The following is an 18161-nucleotide window of genomic DNA, read 5'->3' on the forward strand; positions in this document are numbered from 1 at the left end:
CATAAAAGCATATTTGCTAATGAGTTTAAGTTCACCTTTAACTCTAGCCATATAATCACTCAAGCGTCCTATCTTGAAAGCATTATTCTTTAATTCTCTACCAACATAAGCATTAAAACTTTCCTGTCTAGCCATAAAGTCATCGAATTCATCTAAGCATGGGCTACGGAATTTAGTAGACGGGATTTCAACTTTATCATATCTATAGAGAGAATTTACCTTTACTACCTGTGTCAGGTTATCAAGACAATGTGTTTCTTCAACAGGCGGTATATTAAGACCATGTATATCTTCAATAGGTGGTAAATTCTTAACATCTTCAGCTTTTATACCTTTTTCTTTCATTGATTTCTTTGCCTAGAACACCTCTCTTCTTAGGAGTGGGTTTAGGAATAAGCTCAGGAGTTGGCTCAACTGGTTCAGGAATTGCCTCAGGAATTGGCTCAGGGAGAGTCCAATTATTTTCATTAGTCAACATATTATTCAATAATAATTCAGCTTCGTCGACTGTTCTTTCCCTGAAAACACAACCAGCACAACTATCGAAGTAGTCCTTGGAAGCATCGGTTAGTCCATTATAAAAGATATCAAGTATTTCATTTTTCTTAAGAGGATGATCAGGCAAAGCATTAAGTAATCGGAGAAGCCTCCCCCAAGCTTGTGGGAGACTCTCTTCTTTGATTTGCACAAAATTGTATATTTCCCGCAAGGCAGCTTGTTTCTTATGAGTAGGGAAATATTTAGCAGAGAAATAATAAATCATATCCTGGGGACTACGCACACAACCAGGATCAAGAGAATTAAACCAAGTCTTAGCATCACCCTTTAATGAGAACGGAAATATCTTAAGGATATAATAATAGCGAGACTTCTCATCATTAGTAAACAGGATGGCTATATCATTTAACTTGGTAAGATGCGCCACAACAGTTTCAGATTCAAGGCCATAAAAAGGATCAGATTCAACCAAAGTAATTATTTCAGGATCAACAGAGAATTCATAATCCTTATCAGTAACACGGATAGGTGAAGTAGCAAAAGCAAGGTCAGGTTTCATTCTAGCATTAAGAGATTGCTGAAGGAAATATGCCCTAGAGGCAATAATAAAGTTATTATTTATTTCCTTATTTGATGATAAATGTTTATTATTCATGCTAGAATTGTATTAACCGGAAACATAATACATGTGTGAATACATAGACAAACATAGTGTCACTAGTATGCCTCTACTTGACTAGCTCGTTGAATCAAAGATGGTTAAGTTTCCTAGCCATGGACAAAAGAGTTGTCATTTGATTAACGGGATCACATCATTAGGAGAATGATGTGATTGACATGACCCATTCCGTTAGCCTAGCACTTGATCGTTTAGTATATTGCTATTGCTTTCTTCATGACTTATACATGTTCCTGTAACTATGAGATTATGCAACTCCCGTTTACCGGAGGAACACTTTGGGTACTACCAAACGTCACAACGTAACTGGGTGATTATAAAGGAGTACTACAGGTGTCTCCGAAGGTACATGTTGAGTTGGCGTATTTCGAGATTAGGTTTTGTCACTCCGACTGTCGGAGAGGTATCTCTGGGCCCTCTCGGTAATGCACATCACTATAAGCCTTGCAAGCAATGTAACCAATGAGTTGGTTATGGGATGAGGCATTACGTAACGAGTAAAGAGACTTTCCGGTAACGAGATTGAACTAGGTATTGGATACCGACGATCAAATCTCGGGCAAGTAACATACCGATGACAAAGGGAACAAAGTATGTTGTTATGCGGTTTGACCGATAAAGATCTTCGTAGAATATGTGGGAGCCAATATGGGCATCCAGGTCCCGCTATTGGTTATTGACCGGAAATGTGTTTCGGTCATGTCTACATAGTTCTCGAACCCGTAGGGTCCGCACGCTTAAGGTTTCGATGACAGTTTTATTATGAGTTTATAAGTTTTGATGTACCGAAGTTTGTTCGGAGTCCCGGATGTGATCACGGACATGACGAGGAGTCTCGAAATGGTCGAGACATAAATATTGATATATTGGACGACTATATTCGGGCACCGAAAAGGTTCCGGGTGATTTCGGAGAAAATCGAAGTGCCGGAGGGTTACCGGAACCCCCCCCCCAGAGAGTTAATGGGCCACATGGGCCTTGGTGGGAAGAGAGAGGGGCGGCCAGGAAGGGCCGCGCGCCCCCTCTCCCTCTGGTCCGAATTGGACTAGGAGGGGGGGGGGGCGCCCCCCTCTTTCCTTCCCCTCCTCTCCCCCTTCCTTCCCCTCCTAGTAGGAGTAGGAAAGGAGGAGTCCTACTCCTACTAGGAGGAGGACTCCTCCTCCTGGCACGCCCAACAAGGGCCGGTCGGCCTTCCCCCTCCCTCCTTTATATACGGGGGCAGGGGGCACCCCATAGACACACAAGTTGATCTACGGATCGTTCCTTAGCCGTGTGCGGTGCCCCCTTCCACCATATTCCACCTTGGTCATATCGTCGCGAAGCTTAGGTGAAGCTTTGCGCCGGTAGAACATCAACATCGTCACCATGCCGTCGTGCTGACGGAACTCATCTCCGGAGCTCGGCTGGATCGGAGGCCGGAGATCGTCATCGAGCTGAACGTGTGCTGAACTCGGAGGTGCCGTACGTTCGGTTCTTGGATCGGTCGGATCGTGAAGACGTACGACTACATCAACCGCGTTGTTATAACGCTTCCGCTAATGGTCTACGAGGGTACGTGGACGGACACTCTCCCCTCTCGTTGCTATGCCATCACCATGATCTTGCGTATGCGTAGGAAAATCTTTGAAATTACTACGAAACCCAACAGTGGTATCAGAGCCAGGTTTTATGCGTTGATGTTATATGCACGAGTAGAACACAAGTGAGTTGTGGATGATATAAGTCATACTGCCGACCAGCATGTCATACTTTGGTTCAGCGGTATTGTTGGATGAAGCGGCCCGGACCGACATTACGCGTACGCTTACGCGAGACTGGTTCTACCGATGTGCTTTGCACACAGGTGGCTGGCGGGTGTCAGTTTCTCCAACTTTAGTTGAACCGAGTATGGCTACGCCCGGTCCTTGCGAAGGTTAAAACGGAGTCTATTTGACAAACTATCGTTGTGGTTTTGATGCGTAGGTAAGAACGGTTCTTGCTCAGCCCGTAGCAGCCACGTAAAACTTGCAACAACAAAGTAGAGGACGTCTAACTTGTTTTTGCAGGGCATGTTGTGATGTGATATGGTCAAGACGTGATGAGATATAAGTTGTTGTATGAGATGATCATGTTTTGTTGAAGTTATCGGCAACTGGCAGAAGCCCTATGGTTGTCTCTTTGTTGCATAAAGATGCAAGTGCCAAATAATTGCTTTACTTTATCGCTATGCGATAGTAATAGTTGCAAGAGCAATAGTTGGCAAGACGACCATGTGACGACACATTGATATAGATCAAGATGATGAAGATCATGGTGTCGTGCCGGTGACGATAGAGATCATGACAGTAGTTTGGAGATGGAGATCAAAGGCGCAAGATGATCATGGCCATATCATGTCACATATTTTGATTGCATATGATGTTTATCTGTTATACATCTTATTCTGTTTTGTTTGACGGTAGCATTATAAGATGATCTCTCATTAATTATCAAGAAGTGTTCTCCCTGAGTATGCACCGTTGCGAAAGTTCTTCGTGCTGAGACACCACGTGATGATCGGGTGTGATAGGCTCTACGTTCAAATACAACGGGTGCAAAACAGTTGCACACACGGAATACTCAGGTTATACTTGACGAGCCTAGCATATATAGATATGGCCTCGGAACACGGAGACCGAAAGGTCGAGCGTGAATCATATAGTAGATATGATCAACATATTGATGTTCACCGTTGAAACTACTCCATCTCACGTGATGATCGGACATGGTTTAGTTGATATGGATCACGTGATCACTTAGAGGATTAGAGGGATGTCTATCTAAGTGGGAGTTCTTAAGTAATATGATTAATTGAACTTTAATTTATCATGAACTTAGTCCTAGTAGTATTTTGCAAATTATGTTGTAGATCAATAGCTCGCGTTGTTGCTTTCATATGTTTATTTTGATATGTTCCTAGAGAAAATTGTGTTGAAAGATGTTAGTAGCAATGATGCAGATTGGATCCGTGATTTGAGGTTTATCCTCATTGCTGCACAGAAGAATTATGTCCTTGATGCATTGCTAGGTGACAGACCTATTGTAGGAGCAGATGCAGACGTTATGAACGTTTGGATAGCTCAATATGATGACTACTTGATAGTTTTGTGCACCATGCTTTATGGCTTAGAATCGGGACTTCAAAGACGTTTTGAACGTCATGGACCATATGAGATGTTCTAGAAGTTGAAGTTAATATTTCAAGCAAATACCCAAGTTGAGAGATATGAAGTCTCCAACAAGTTCTATAGCTAAAAGATGGAGGAGAATCGCTCAACTAGTGAGCATGTGCTCAGATTGTCTGGGTACTACAATCGCTTGAATCAAGTGGGAGTTAATCTTCCAGATAAGATAGTGATTGACAGAATTCTCTAGTCACCACCACCAAGTTAGTAGAACTTCGTGATGAACTATAGTATGCAAGGGATGACGAGAACGATTCCCGAGCTCTTCGTGATGTTGAAATCGACGAAGGTAGAAATCAAGAAAAACATCAAGTGTTGATGGTAGACAAGACCACTAGTTTCAAGAAAAGGGCAAAGGGAAGAAGGGGAACTTCAAGAAGAACGGCAAGCGAGTTGCTGCTCAAGTGAAGAAGCCCAAGTCTGGTCCTAAGCCTGAGACTAAGTGCTTCTACTGCAAAGGGATTGGTCACTGGAAGCGGAACTACCCCAAGTGATTGGCGGATAAGAAGGATGGCAAAGTGAACATAAGTATATTTGATATACATGTTATTGATGTGTACTTTACTAGTGTTTATAGCAACCCCTCAGTATTTGGTACTAGTTCAGTTGCTAAGATTAGTAACTCGAAACGGGAGTTGAAGAATAAACAAAGACTAGTTGAAGGGGAAATGACGATGAGTGTTGGAAGTAGTTCCAAGATTGATATGATCATCATCGCACACTCCCTATACTTTCGGGATTAGTGTTGAAACTAAATAAGTGTTATTTGGTGTTTGCGTTGAGCATGAATATGATTTGATCATGTTTATTGCAATACGGTTATTCATTTAAGTAAGAGAATAAACTGTTGTTCTGTTTACATGAATAAAACCTTATATGGTTACACACCCAATGAAACTGGTTCATTGGATCTCGATCGTAGTGATACACATATTTATAATATTGAATCCAAAAGATGCAAAGTTAATAATGATAGTGCAACTTATTTGTGGCACTGCCGTTTGGGTCATATCGGTGTAAAGCGCATGAAGATACTCCATAAAGATGGATTTTCAGAATCACTTGGTTATGAATCATTTGATGCTTGCGAACCTTGCCTTTTGGGCAAGATGACTAAAACTCCGTTATCCGGAACAATGGAAGGTGCTACTGACTTATTGGAAATAATACATACCGATGTATGCGATCCAATGAGTGTTGATGCTCGTGGCAAGTATCGTTATTTTCTGACCTTCACAAGATGTTTTGAGAAGATATGGGTATATCTACTTGATGAAACATAAGTCTGAAATAGTTGAAAGGTTCAAAGAATTTCAGAGTGAAGTGGAGAATCATCATAACAAGAAAAATAAAGTTTCTGTGATTTGATCGCAGAGACAAATATTTGAGTTACGAGTTTGGTCTTCAATTAAAACAATGTGGAATAATTTCACAGCTCACGCCACCTAGAACACCACAACGTTATGGTGTGTCCGAACATTGTAACCGCACTTTATTGGATATGGTGCGATCTATGATGTCTCTTATCGGTTTTACCACTATCGTTTTGGGGTTGTGTATTAGAGACAGCTGCATTCACGTTTAAAAAGGGCACCATCTAAATCCACTGAGACGACACCGTATGAACTATGGTTTAGCAGTAAACCTAAGCTGTCATTTCTTAAAAGTTTGGAGTTGCGATGCTTATATGAAAAAGGTTTTCAACCTGATATGCTCGAACCCAAATCGGAGAAGTGCGTCTTCATAGGATACCCAAAGATAACTATTGGGTAGACCTTCTATCACAGATCCGAAGGCAAGTTATTCGTTGCTAAAATGGATCCTTTCTAGAGAAGAAGTTTCTCTCGAAAGAAGTGAGTGGGAGGAAAGTAGAGCTTGATAAGGTAATTTGTACCATCTCCCGAATTGGAAAGTAGTACATCACAGAAATCAGTTCTAGTGATTCCTACACCAATTAGTGAGGAAGTTAATGATGATGATCATGAAACTTCAGATCAAGTTGCTACCAAACCTCGTAGGTCTTCCAGAGTAAGATCCGCACCAGAGTGGTACGGTAATCATGTTCTGGAAGTCATGTTACTAGACCATGATGAACCTACGAACTATGAGGAAGCGATGATGAGCCCAGATTCCATGAAATGGCTTGAGGCCATAAATCTGAGATATGATCCATGTATGAGAACAAAGTATGGACTTTGATTGACTTGCTCAATGATCAGCAAGCCATGTTAAATAAATGGATCTTCAAGATGAAGACGGACACTGATAGTAGTGTTACTATCTACGAAGCTCGACTTGTTGCGAAAGGTTTTCAACAAGTTCAAAGTGTTGAATACGATGAGATTTTCTCACTCGTATCGAAACTTAAGTCTATCCGAATCATGTTAGCAGTTGCCACATTTTATGAAATCCGGTAAATGGATGTCAAAACTGCATTCCTTAATGAATTTATTAAAGAAGAGTTGTATATGATGCAACCAGAAGGTTTTGCCAATCCTAAAGATGTTAACAAAGTGTGCAAGCTCCAGCGATCCATCTGTGGACTGGTGCAAGCATCTCGGAGTTGGAATATACGCTTTGATTAGTTGATCAAAGCATATGGTTTTATACAGACTTTTGAAGAAGCCTGTATTTACAATAAAGTGAGTGGGAGCACTACAACATTTCTGATAAGTATATGTGAATGACATATTGTTGATCGGAAGTAATGTAGAATTATTCTGCAAAGCATAAAGGAGTATTTGAAAGGAGTTTTTTGAAGAAAGACCTCAGTAAAGCTACTTACATATTGAGCATCAAGATCTATTGAGATATATCAATACGCTTGATAAGATTTTCAATGAGTACATACCTTGACAAGATTTTGAAGTAGTTCAAAATGGAACAGTCAAAGAAAGAGTTCTTGCTTGTGTTGCAAAGGTATGAAATTGAGTAAGACTCAAATCCCGACCACAGCAGAAAATAGAAAGAGAATGAAAAGTCATTCCCTATGCCTCAGTCATAGGTTCTATAAAGTATGCTATGCTATGTACCAGACCTATTGTATACCTTGCTCTGTATTTGACAAGGGAGTACAATGGTGATCTAGGAGTAGATCACTGGACATTGGTCAAGAATATCCTTAGTGAGGACTAAGGAAATATTTCTCGATTATGGAGGTGATAAAAGAGCCTGTCATAAAAGTTACCTCGGTGCAAAGTTTTCACACCGATCCAGATGACTCTAAGTCTCAATCTGGATACATATTGAAAGTGGGAGCGATTAGCTAGAGTAGCTACGTGCAGAGCATTGTAGACATAGAATATTTGCAAAATACATATGGCTCTGAATATGACAGACCCGTTGACTAAGCTTCTCTCATGAGCAAAACATGATCACACCTTAATACTCTTTGGGTGTTAATCACATAGCGATGTGAACTAGATTATTGACTCTAGTAAACCCTTTGGGTGTTGGTCACATGATGATGTGAACTATGGGTGTTAATCATATACAGATATGAATATTGGTGTTAAATCACATGGCAATGTGAACTAGATTATTGACTCTAGTGCAAGTGGGAGACTGAAGGAAATATGCCCTAGAGGCAATAATAAAGTTATTATTTATTTCCTTATTTCATGATAAATGTTTATTATTCATGCTAGAATTGTATTAACCGGAAACATAATACATGTGTGAATACATAGACAAACATAGTGTCACTAGTATGCCTCTACTTGACTAGCTCGTTGAATCAAAGATGGTTAAGTTTCCTAGCCATGGACAAAAGAGTTGTCATTTGATTAACGGGATCACATCATTAGGAGAATGATGTGATTGACATGACCCATTCCATTAGCCTAGCACTTGATCGTTTAGTATATTGCTATTGCTTTCTTCATGACTTATACATGTTCCTGTAACTATGAGATTATGCAACTCCCGTTTACCGGAGGAACACTTTGGGTACTACCAAACGTCACAACGTAACTGGGTGATTATAAAGGAGTACTACAGGTGTCTCCGAAGGTACATGTTGAGTTGGCGTATTTCGAGATTAAGTTTTGTCACTCCGACTGTCGGAGAGGTATCTCTGGGCCCTCTCGGTAATGCACATCACTATAAGCCTTGCAAGCAATGTAACCAATGAGTTGGTTACGGGATGATGCATTACGTAACGAGTAAAGAGACTTTCCGGTAACGAGATTGAACTAGGTATTGGATACCGACGATCAAATCTCGGGCAAGTAACATACCGATGACAAAGGGAACAAAGTATGTTGTTATGCGGTTTGACCGATAAAGATCTTCGTAGAATATGTGGGAGCCAATATGGGCATCCAGGTCCCGCTATTGGTTATTGACCGGAAATGTGTTTCGGTCATGTCTACATAGTTCTCGAACCCGTAGGGTCCGCACGCTTAAGGTTTCGATGACAGTTTTATTATGAGTTTATAAGTTTTGATGTACCGAAGTTTGTTCGGAGTCCCGGATGTGATCACGGACATGACGAGGAGTCTTGAAATGGTCGAGACATAAAGATTGATATATTGGACGACTATATTCGGGCACCGGAAAGGTTCCGGGTGATTTCGGAGAAAACCGGAGTGTCGGAGGGTTACCGGAACCCCCCCGGAGAGTTAATGGGCCACATGGGCCTTGGTGGGAAGAGAGAGGGGCGGCCAGGAAGGGCCGCGCGCCCCCTCTCCCTCTGGTCCGAATTGGACTAGGAGGGAGGGGGGCGGCGCCCCCCTCTTTCCTTCCCCTCCTCTCCCCCTTCCTTCCCCTCCTAGTAGGAGTAGGAAAGGAGGAGTCCTACTCCTACTAGGAGGAGGACTCCTCCTCCTGGCGCGCCCAACAAGGGCCGCCCGGCCTCCCCCCTCCCTCCTTTATATACGGGGGCAGGGGGCACCCCATAGACACACAAGTTGATCTACGGATCGTTCCTTAGCCGTGTGCGGTGCCCCCTTCCACCATATTTCACCTCGGTCATATCGTCGCGAAGCTTAGGCGAAGCTCTGCGCCGGTAGAACATCAACATCGTCACCACGCCGTCGTGCTGACGGAACTCATCTCCGGAGCTTGGCTGGATCGGAGGCCGGAGATCGTCATCGAGCTGAACGTGTGCTGAACTCGGAGGTGCCGTACGTTCGGTACTTGGATCGGTCGGATTGTGAAGACGTACGACTACATCAACCGCGTTGTTATAACGCTTCCGCTAACGGTCTACGAGGGTACGTGGACGGACACTCTCCCCTCTCGTTGCTATGCCATCACCATGATCTTGCGTATGCGTAGGAATTTTTTTTGAAATTACTACGAAACCCAACAATTGCTGCTTCCATTTAGCTAATAACTTCTTAAGATCATATCTATCTTTGCAAGCAAAGATAGCTCTAGCAGCTTCCTCATTCATAACATAACCCTCAGGAACAATAGGTAATTCATAATCAGGGGGAGAACTTTCATCATCACTATCATCAATAATTTCATTCTCTCTAACCCTAGCAAGTTGTTCATCAAGAAATTCACCTAATGGCACAGTAGTATCACACACAGAAGTAGTTTCATCATAAGTATCATGCATAGCAGAAGTGGCATCATCAATAACATGCGACATATCAGAAATCAAACCAGTAGCAGGTTTAGGTGTCGCAAGCTTACTAATAACGGAAGGAGAATCTAGTGCAGAGCTAGATGGCAGTTCCTTACCTCCCCTCGTAGCTGAAGGCAAAATCTTGGTTCTTTCATCTTTCAAGTTCCTCATAGTGATCAACAGATATAAATCCCAAGTGACTCAAAGAATAGAGCTATGCTCCTCGGCAACGGCGCCAGAAATTAGTCTTGATAACCCACAAGTGTAGGGGATCGCAACAGCTTTCGAGGGTAGAGTATTCAACCCAAATTTATTGATTCGACACAAGGGGAGCCAAAGAACATTCTTAAGTATTAGCAGTTGAATTGTCAATTCAACCACACCTGGATAACTTAGTATCTGCAGCAAAGTATTTAGTAGCAAAGTAGTATGATAGTAATGGTAACAGTGGCAAAAGTAAAGATAATAGTTTTGTAGTAGTTGTAACAGTAGCAACGGAAAAGTAAATAAGCGAAACACAATATGTGAAAAGCTCGTAGGCATTGGATCAGTGATGGATAATTATGTCGGATGCGATTCCTCATGTAATAGCTATAACATAGGGCGACACAGAACTAGCTCCAATTCATCAATGTAATGTAGGCATGTATTCCGAATATAGTCATACATGCTTATGGAAAAGAACTTGCATGACATCTTTTGTCCTACCCTCCCGTGGCAGCGGGGTCCTAGTGGAAACTAAGGGATATTAGGGCCTCCTTTTAATAGAGAACCGGAACAAAGCATTAGCACATAGTGAACACATGAACTCCTCAAACTATGGTCATCACCGAGAAGTATCCCGGTTATTGTCACTTCGGGGTTGTCGGATCATAACACATAATAGGTGACTATAGACTTGCAAGATAGGATCAAGAACTCACATATATTCATGAAGACATAATAGGTTCAGATCTGAAATCATGGCACTCGGGCCCTAGTGACAAGCATTAAGCATAGCAAAGTCATAGCAACATCAATCTCAGAACATAGTGGATACTAGGGATCAAACCCTAACAAAACTAACTTGATTACATGGTAAATCTCATCCAACTCATCACCGTCCAGCAAGCCTATGATGGAGTTACTCACGCACGGCGGTGAGCATCATGAAATTGGTGATGGAGGATGGTTGATGATGACGACAGCGACGAATCCCCCTCTCCGGAGCCCCGAACGGACTCCAGATCAGCCCTCCCGAGAGAGATTAGGGCTTGGCGGCAGCTCCGTGTCATAAAACGCGATGAAACTTTCTCTCTGGTTTTTTCTCCATGAAACGAAATATATGGAGTTGGAGTTGAGGTCGGTGGAGCATCAGGGGGCCCACGAGACAGGGGGCGCGCCCAGGGGGGAGGGCGCGCCCCCCACCCTCGTGGACAGTGTGTGGCCCCCCTGGCCTTGATTCTTTCGCCAGTATTTTTTTATATTTTCCCAAACTTATCTCCGTGGATTTTCAGGTCATTCCGAGAACTTTTGTTTTCTACACAATAAACAACATCATGGCAGTTCTGCTGAAAACAGCGTCAGTCCGGGTTAGTTTCATTCAAATCATGCAAGTTAGAGTCCAAAACAAGGGCAAAGGTGTTTGGAAAAGTAGATACGTTGGAGACGTATCATTGAGTCAGACTCAATGCCCGACCACTGTAGATGATAGAGAGAAAATGAAAGTCATTCCCTATGCTTCAGCCATAGGTTCTATCATGTATGCTATGCTATGTACCAGACCTGATGTGTGCCTTGCTATAAGTTTAGCAGGGAGGTACCAAAGTAATCCAGAAGTGGATCACTGGACATCAGTCAAGAACATCCTGAAGTGCCTGAAAAGAACTAGGGATATGTTTCTCGTTTATGGAGGTGACAAAGATCTTGTCGTAAATGGTTACGTCGACGCTAGCTTTGACACTGATCTAGATGACTCTAAGTCACAATATGGATACGTCTTTTTATTGAATGATGGAGTTGTCAGTTGGTGCAGTTCTAAGCAGAGCGTCGTGGCGGGATCTACGTGTGAAGCGGAGTACATAACTGCTTCAGAAGCAACAAATGAAGGAGTCTGGATGAAGGAGTTCATATCCGATCTATGTGTAATACCTAGTGCATCGGGTCCAATGAAAATCTTTTGTGACAATACTAGAGCAATTGCCTTGGCGAAGGAAGCCAGATTTCACAAAAAGACCAAACACATCAAGAGACGCTTCAACTCCATCTGAGATTTGGTCAAGGAGGGAGACATAGAGATTTTCAAAATACATATGGATCTGAATGTTGCAGACCCGTTTACTAAGCCTCTTCCACGAGCAAAACATGATCAACACCAAGACTCCATGGGTGTTAGATTCATTATAATGTAATCTATATTATTGGCTCTAGTGCAAGTGGGAGACTGAAGGAAATATGCCCTAGAGGCAATAATAAAGTTGTTATTTTATATTTCCTTATTCATGATAAATGTTTCTTATTCATGCTAGAATTGTATTAACCGGAAACTTGATACATGTGTGAATACATAGACAAAACTACATGTCCCTAGTATGCCTCTACTAGACTAGCTCGTTGATCAAAGATGGTTAAGTTTCCTAGCCATGGACATGAGTTATCATTTGATAATGGGATCACATCATTAGTGGAATCATGTGATCGACAAGACCCATCCGTTAGCTGAGCATAATGATCTTTCAGTTTTATTGCTACTGCTTTCTTCGTGTCATATATATTCCTCCGACTATGAGATTATGCAACTTCCGGACACCGGAGGAATGCCTTGTGTGCTATCAAATGTCACAATGTAACTGGTTGATTATAAAGATGCTCTATAGGTATCTCCGAAGGTGTTTTTGGGGTTGGCATAGATCGAGATTAGGATTTGTCACTCCGAGTACCAGAGAGGTATCTCTGGGCCCTCTCAATAATGCACATCATATGAAGCCTTGCAAGCAATCTGACTAATGAGATAGTTGTGGGATGATGCACTACGGAACGAGTAAAGAGACTTGCCGGTAACGAGATTGAACTAGGTATAAAGATACCGACGATCGAATCTCGGGCAAGTAACATACCGATGACAAAGGGAATAACTATGTTGACATTGCGGTTCGACCGATAAAGATCTTGGTAGAATATGTGGGAACCAATATGAGCATCCAGGTTATGCTATTGGTTATTGACCGGAGAGGTGTATCGGTCATGTCTACATAGTTCTCGAACCCGTAGGGTCCGCACGCTTAACGTTCGATGACGATTGGTATTATATGAGTGATGTGTTTTGGTGATCAAAGGTTGTTCGGAGTCCCGGATAAGATCACAAACATGACATGGAGTCTCGAAATGGTCGAGAGGTAAAGATTGATATATTGAAAGGTTATATACGGACACCGAAATGGTTCCGAAGAGGTTCGGGGATTTTTCGGAGTACCGGGAGGTTACCGGAACCCCTCGGGAAAAGTTAATGGGCCTCATGGGCCATAGTGGAGAGGAGAGAGCAGGCCACGGGAGGTGTCGAGTGCCCCCCCAAGCCAATCCGAATTGGACAAGGGGTGGGGGGCACAGCCCCCTCTTTCCTTCTCCCTCTCCACCTCTTTCCCCTTCCCCCTCTCCGTAAGAAGGAAAAAGAGGGGGGCGAATCCTACTAGGAGGGGAGTCCTAGTAGGACTCCCCCCTCCATGGCGCGCCCCTGGTGGCCGGCCTCCTTCCCCTCCTCCTTTATATACAGGGGCAGGGGGCACCCCAAAGCATATCAATTGTTTAGCAGTGTGCGGTGCCCCCTCCACTGTTTACTCCTTCGGTCATATTGTCGTAGTGCTTAGGCAAAGCCCTGCGCGGATCACTTCACCAACACCATCGTCATGCTATCATGCTGACGGAACTCATCGACTCCATCGACACTCTACCGGATCAAGAATCCGAGGGACGTCATCGAGCTGAACGTGTGCAAAACTCGGAGGTGCCGTACGTTCATTAAATGATCAATTGATTCGAGAAGTCGTTCAACTACATCAACCGCATTAAGTTAACGCTTCCGCTTTCGTCTACGAGGGTACGTAGACACATTCTCCCCCTCTCGTTGCTATGCATCTCCTAGATAGATCTTGCGTGAGCATAGGATTTTTTTTGAAGTTGCATTCTACGTTTCCCAACATGCACACCTTTCCCTCTCCACCTTTTACCACGAACCCATCAGGCTGATCCATATAGATTTCCAATTCCAACTCTCCATTTAGGAAAGTTGTCTTTACATCCATTTTATGAATGATAAGATCACAAGAGGCGACCAGCAAGAGTAGCACCCGAATGGTGGTCATTCTAGCAACATGTGAACAGGTGTCAAAGTAATCTCTGCATTCTTTCTGAGTGTAGCTCTTGGCCACAAGCCACGCCTTGTACTCCTCAATAGTACCATCAGGCCTTAGCTTCCTTTTGAACACCCACTTATGGCTCACATGTTTGCAACCATATGGTCGTTAAGTTAGCTCCCAAGTTCCACTAGAAAGAATTGATTCTATCTCATTATGAACAATTTCTTTCAATCATCTACACATGGAGATGCATATGCTTCTGCAATATACTTGGGAGTGTCATCCACAAGGTATATAACGAAATTATTACCAAAAAATTGCAATCCTTTGTCTCTCACTCCTTGCAGGAGCTTCATTGTTATCATTCTCAAGGACTTCCTCAGGTGATTGTTCCAAAATACTCATCAGATGTACTAGATTCCCGATTTATCTCAGAAGAAAATCTAGCAACACTATGCATATCTTTCATAGGAAATATATTCGAAAAAAACTACATCACAAGATTCCATTATAGTATCAACATTCATATCAGGTAGCTCAGATTTAACTATTAAAAATCCATATGCAATGCTCCGCTGAACATAGCATAGAAAGACACAATCCACCGTCTTTGGTTGGAGTTTGCGTTCCTTAGGGATATGCACATTGACCTTCGTCAAGCATCCCCAAGTGCGCAAATAAGAAAGTGATGGTTTTGTCCCAACTCACTTCTCATGAGGGTTTTCCTCTGTATTCTTGTTAAGCTATTCAGGACATGACATGAAGTCAATATAGCCTTCCACTGCCATGCCTTCGATAAACCAGCGGTGTCTAACATGACATTCACCAAGTCAATCAACGTGCGGTTTTTCCTCTCGGCAACCCCATTCGATTGGGGGGAATAGGGAGGCGTCATCTTATGAATAATATCGTGTTCCTCATAAAATTCATCAAATACTTTGGGAAAATACTCTCCACCATGATCTGACCTAAGACACTTTATCTTTCTCTCTGGTTGATTTTCAACTTCAACTTTATAAATTTTAGAGTAGTCTAAAGCTTCATCTTTAGTTCGCAACAAATAAACATAGCAATATATAGTCGCATCATCAATCAACGTCATGAAATATCTCTTTTTATCTTCTGTTAACACACCATTCATCTCACATAGATCAGAATGTATGAGTTCTAGAGGTGCCAAGTTTCTCTCCTCGACAGCCATGTGAGACTTTCGAGGTTGCTTCGATTGCACACAACTATCGAACTTAGAATATTTGGCAACAGTGAAATTCAGAATTAAACTCATAGTGGATAGCCGAGACATTAAACTAAATTTAACATGACATAAACGAGAGTGCCAAACATTTGCATCATTATTAACACTAGTACAATTTGGGTTTGATGACTTATTGCAGAAATCCGAAAGCGAATAGAGGAGCAAGCCTCCGCACCCATAGCTTTTACCTATAAACTGCCATATCTAGACACTATTACTTTATTCAACTCTAAAACTACCTTAAATCCATCTCGACATAGAAAGCAAAGCTGAGGCGGAGGCAGTGCACGGGGTTGCGTTCACGAAGAGCCAACTCGTCCCGGCCTAGGTGCTCACAAAACCGACACTCAAGGAGGCTTGGGCCCTCGACCAGTCCAAGACGGCCATCGAGTCGGTCGCCTGCTATCGGCGCCGGTGCAACAACCAGCTCCTCAAAGTGACGTTGGCGAAGTCAGGGCACACCGCCATCATCCAAGTGTGTCGCCTTCATCCCAACCGCCGCCGCCGTCAAAGACAAGCCACGATAGACGGATACGACGGAGCATCCATGCCGCGGTTGCCGGAAGGACGCCTGGCGAGCGTTCGACATTGGTGCGGTGACAACGGCGACGGAAAAGACGGGTGCACGGATGGCGGCTCGGACGACAATGAAGGTCCCCTGGCCAAGGAGGCCATGCCTAAAAGGTCACTGTTCAGTGTCTTGTCTAGTTTTGTTTAATTTAGGTTAAATTTAGTTTGAACTTTGTTGAATTTCATTTGTTTGGTTGTAATATATGAAACTTGCTTCAAGTTCGTCCCTTTAGCTGAAAATTTGTCCGTACTTGTGTTTCAATCGTCTGAAATGGGTTGGCCAATTGATACATGTGATTGGATGTCCAACATCTCAACCGCTATCAACGAACACGATCATATGTATTCGTAAATATTTGATGCCATCCATTTGTTAATCCGTGCTGGAGTTGCCCTAACAATCTGTTGCATCTTTCTAGCCCCTCGCTAACTACTCCCTTCATTCCAATGAATAAGGCACACACGCATCCTAAAATTTAACTTTGACCACAGATTAGACAAACCATATGTGAATTATATCGGACCAAAATTATACCGTTGAATTCGTATTGAAAAGCAGTTTTCAGTGGTATAATTTAAGTCACAATAATATATACTGTCCGTCCAATTTATGGCCAAAGACCTTATTCATGGGAATGTAAGGAGTAGTACGAGGGAAGTACGCATAGCATGTGACTTATTCGCTCGAGGCTTCAGGAGTTCAGGCACACACGATGACCTAGATGATATGTTGTGACACACGATGAACTAGAACTAGAAGGAAAGGATATGATCTATTGTGACACACGATGAACTAAATTATATCTAGAAGTAAAGGGTGTGGTCTATAGTATGTATAGTTCGAAAGAACGTGTGTGATAGTAATAGTACATATAGGCTGTGGTGACATTATAATCAATTGAGCTGGTTTGCCCGAGTGGTTAAGAGGGAAGACTTAAGATCTTCTGCACATAAGTGCGCGTGGGTTCGAACCCCACAGCCAGCAGGGGTTTTCTTTTTTGCATGCTTTTCTTTTAGATTGGTTAGCTAGCGCCATCTTTGTCATATAATAAGTTTTTTTCATGCAATATATACCCAATTTTCCATCACAGTGCAATGAAACATTTCTATATTAGCAATTACTCCTATTTGCTACTGTTGAATGGAGCATGTGCCCGAGTTTGTAATTGAACGTTTTGAAAGGTACTCCTATTTTTTTAACTTAAAAGGATTGATATAAAATTACTATGCATGACTGTTGTAAGAGCAACTCCAACGCACCGACCAACTTCATCCGCGCGTGTCCGCTTGGGTCAAAATGGACACAAAAGTCGGGCCACCGCAGCTTCCATCGACGTCGCCGCCAGCTCCACCTCGCCCCTGCGCCCCCGGCCAGCTCCTTCGACGACGTCGCCACGCTCGACGGCCGCCGCCAGGCCAGCTACCTGGTCCAGGGGAGGCGCGCGGCTCTTCACCGGCCTGCTTCTTCGACGACGCCCGCAAGCTTTCCGACTGTTTGCCCGCAAGGTAGAAATGGACTCCGCCAACGAGTTCTTTTTTCATAATTTCATTTGCGAATCAGATGATTCTTCATCCAACGATGAGGAGATGGTAGCTATTATGTTGGTCGTCCATGACCACTTGAGTAGGCAGCGGCCGTTGTTCTGGGGTGAAGAGGAAGAGATTTACCCAAGCGCAAGAGAGCGCTAGGAAGGATATGGAGCGTGCCTTCGGTGTCCTGCAATCTTGATGGGGCATCGTTCGGTATCCTGCTAGAACTTGGAGCACCAAGAAGTTGTGGGAGGTGATGGCTGATTGTGTGATCATGCACAATATGATTGTAGAGGATGAGCGCCCCGAACGTATCTACGACCAAGGTTTTTAGTTTCAGGGTGACAATTTTGTGCATGAGCATGGAGAAGCGGCAACGTTTGCACAGTTCACCCAATTTCATCATCAAACGCGTGATTGTGAAATTCACATTGAGCTGCAAAATGATTTGGTTGAGTATATATGGGCGCACGTTGGCAACCAATAAATATATCTTTGTTTAAAATGTATTGAGACA

The 18161-nt window shown here is 43.0% G+C and overlaps 1 non-coding gene across 1 annotated transcript; it reads left to right on the forward strand.

The window, feature by feature from the left end:
* Positions 1–17016: 17016 nt before the first annotated feature.
* On the forward strand, positions 17017–17099 carry TRNAL-UAA (transfer RNA leucine (anticodon UAA)). Its single transcript has one exon. It is a non-coding gene; the product is annotated as a tRNA-Leu (tRNA).
* The last annotated feature ends 1062 nt before the right edge of the window (positions 17100–18161 follow it).

The sequence above is a fragment of the Triticum aestivum genome, chromosome 5B, assembly GCF_018294505.1.
Source record: "Triticum aestivum cultivar Chinese Spring chromosome 5B, IWGSC CS RefSeq v2.1, whole genome shotgun sequence".
Classification (NCBI taxonomy): Eukaryota; Viridiplantae; Streptophyta; class Magnoliopsida; order Poales; family Poaceae; genus Triticum; species Triticum aestivum.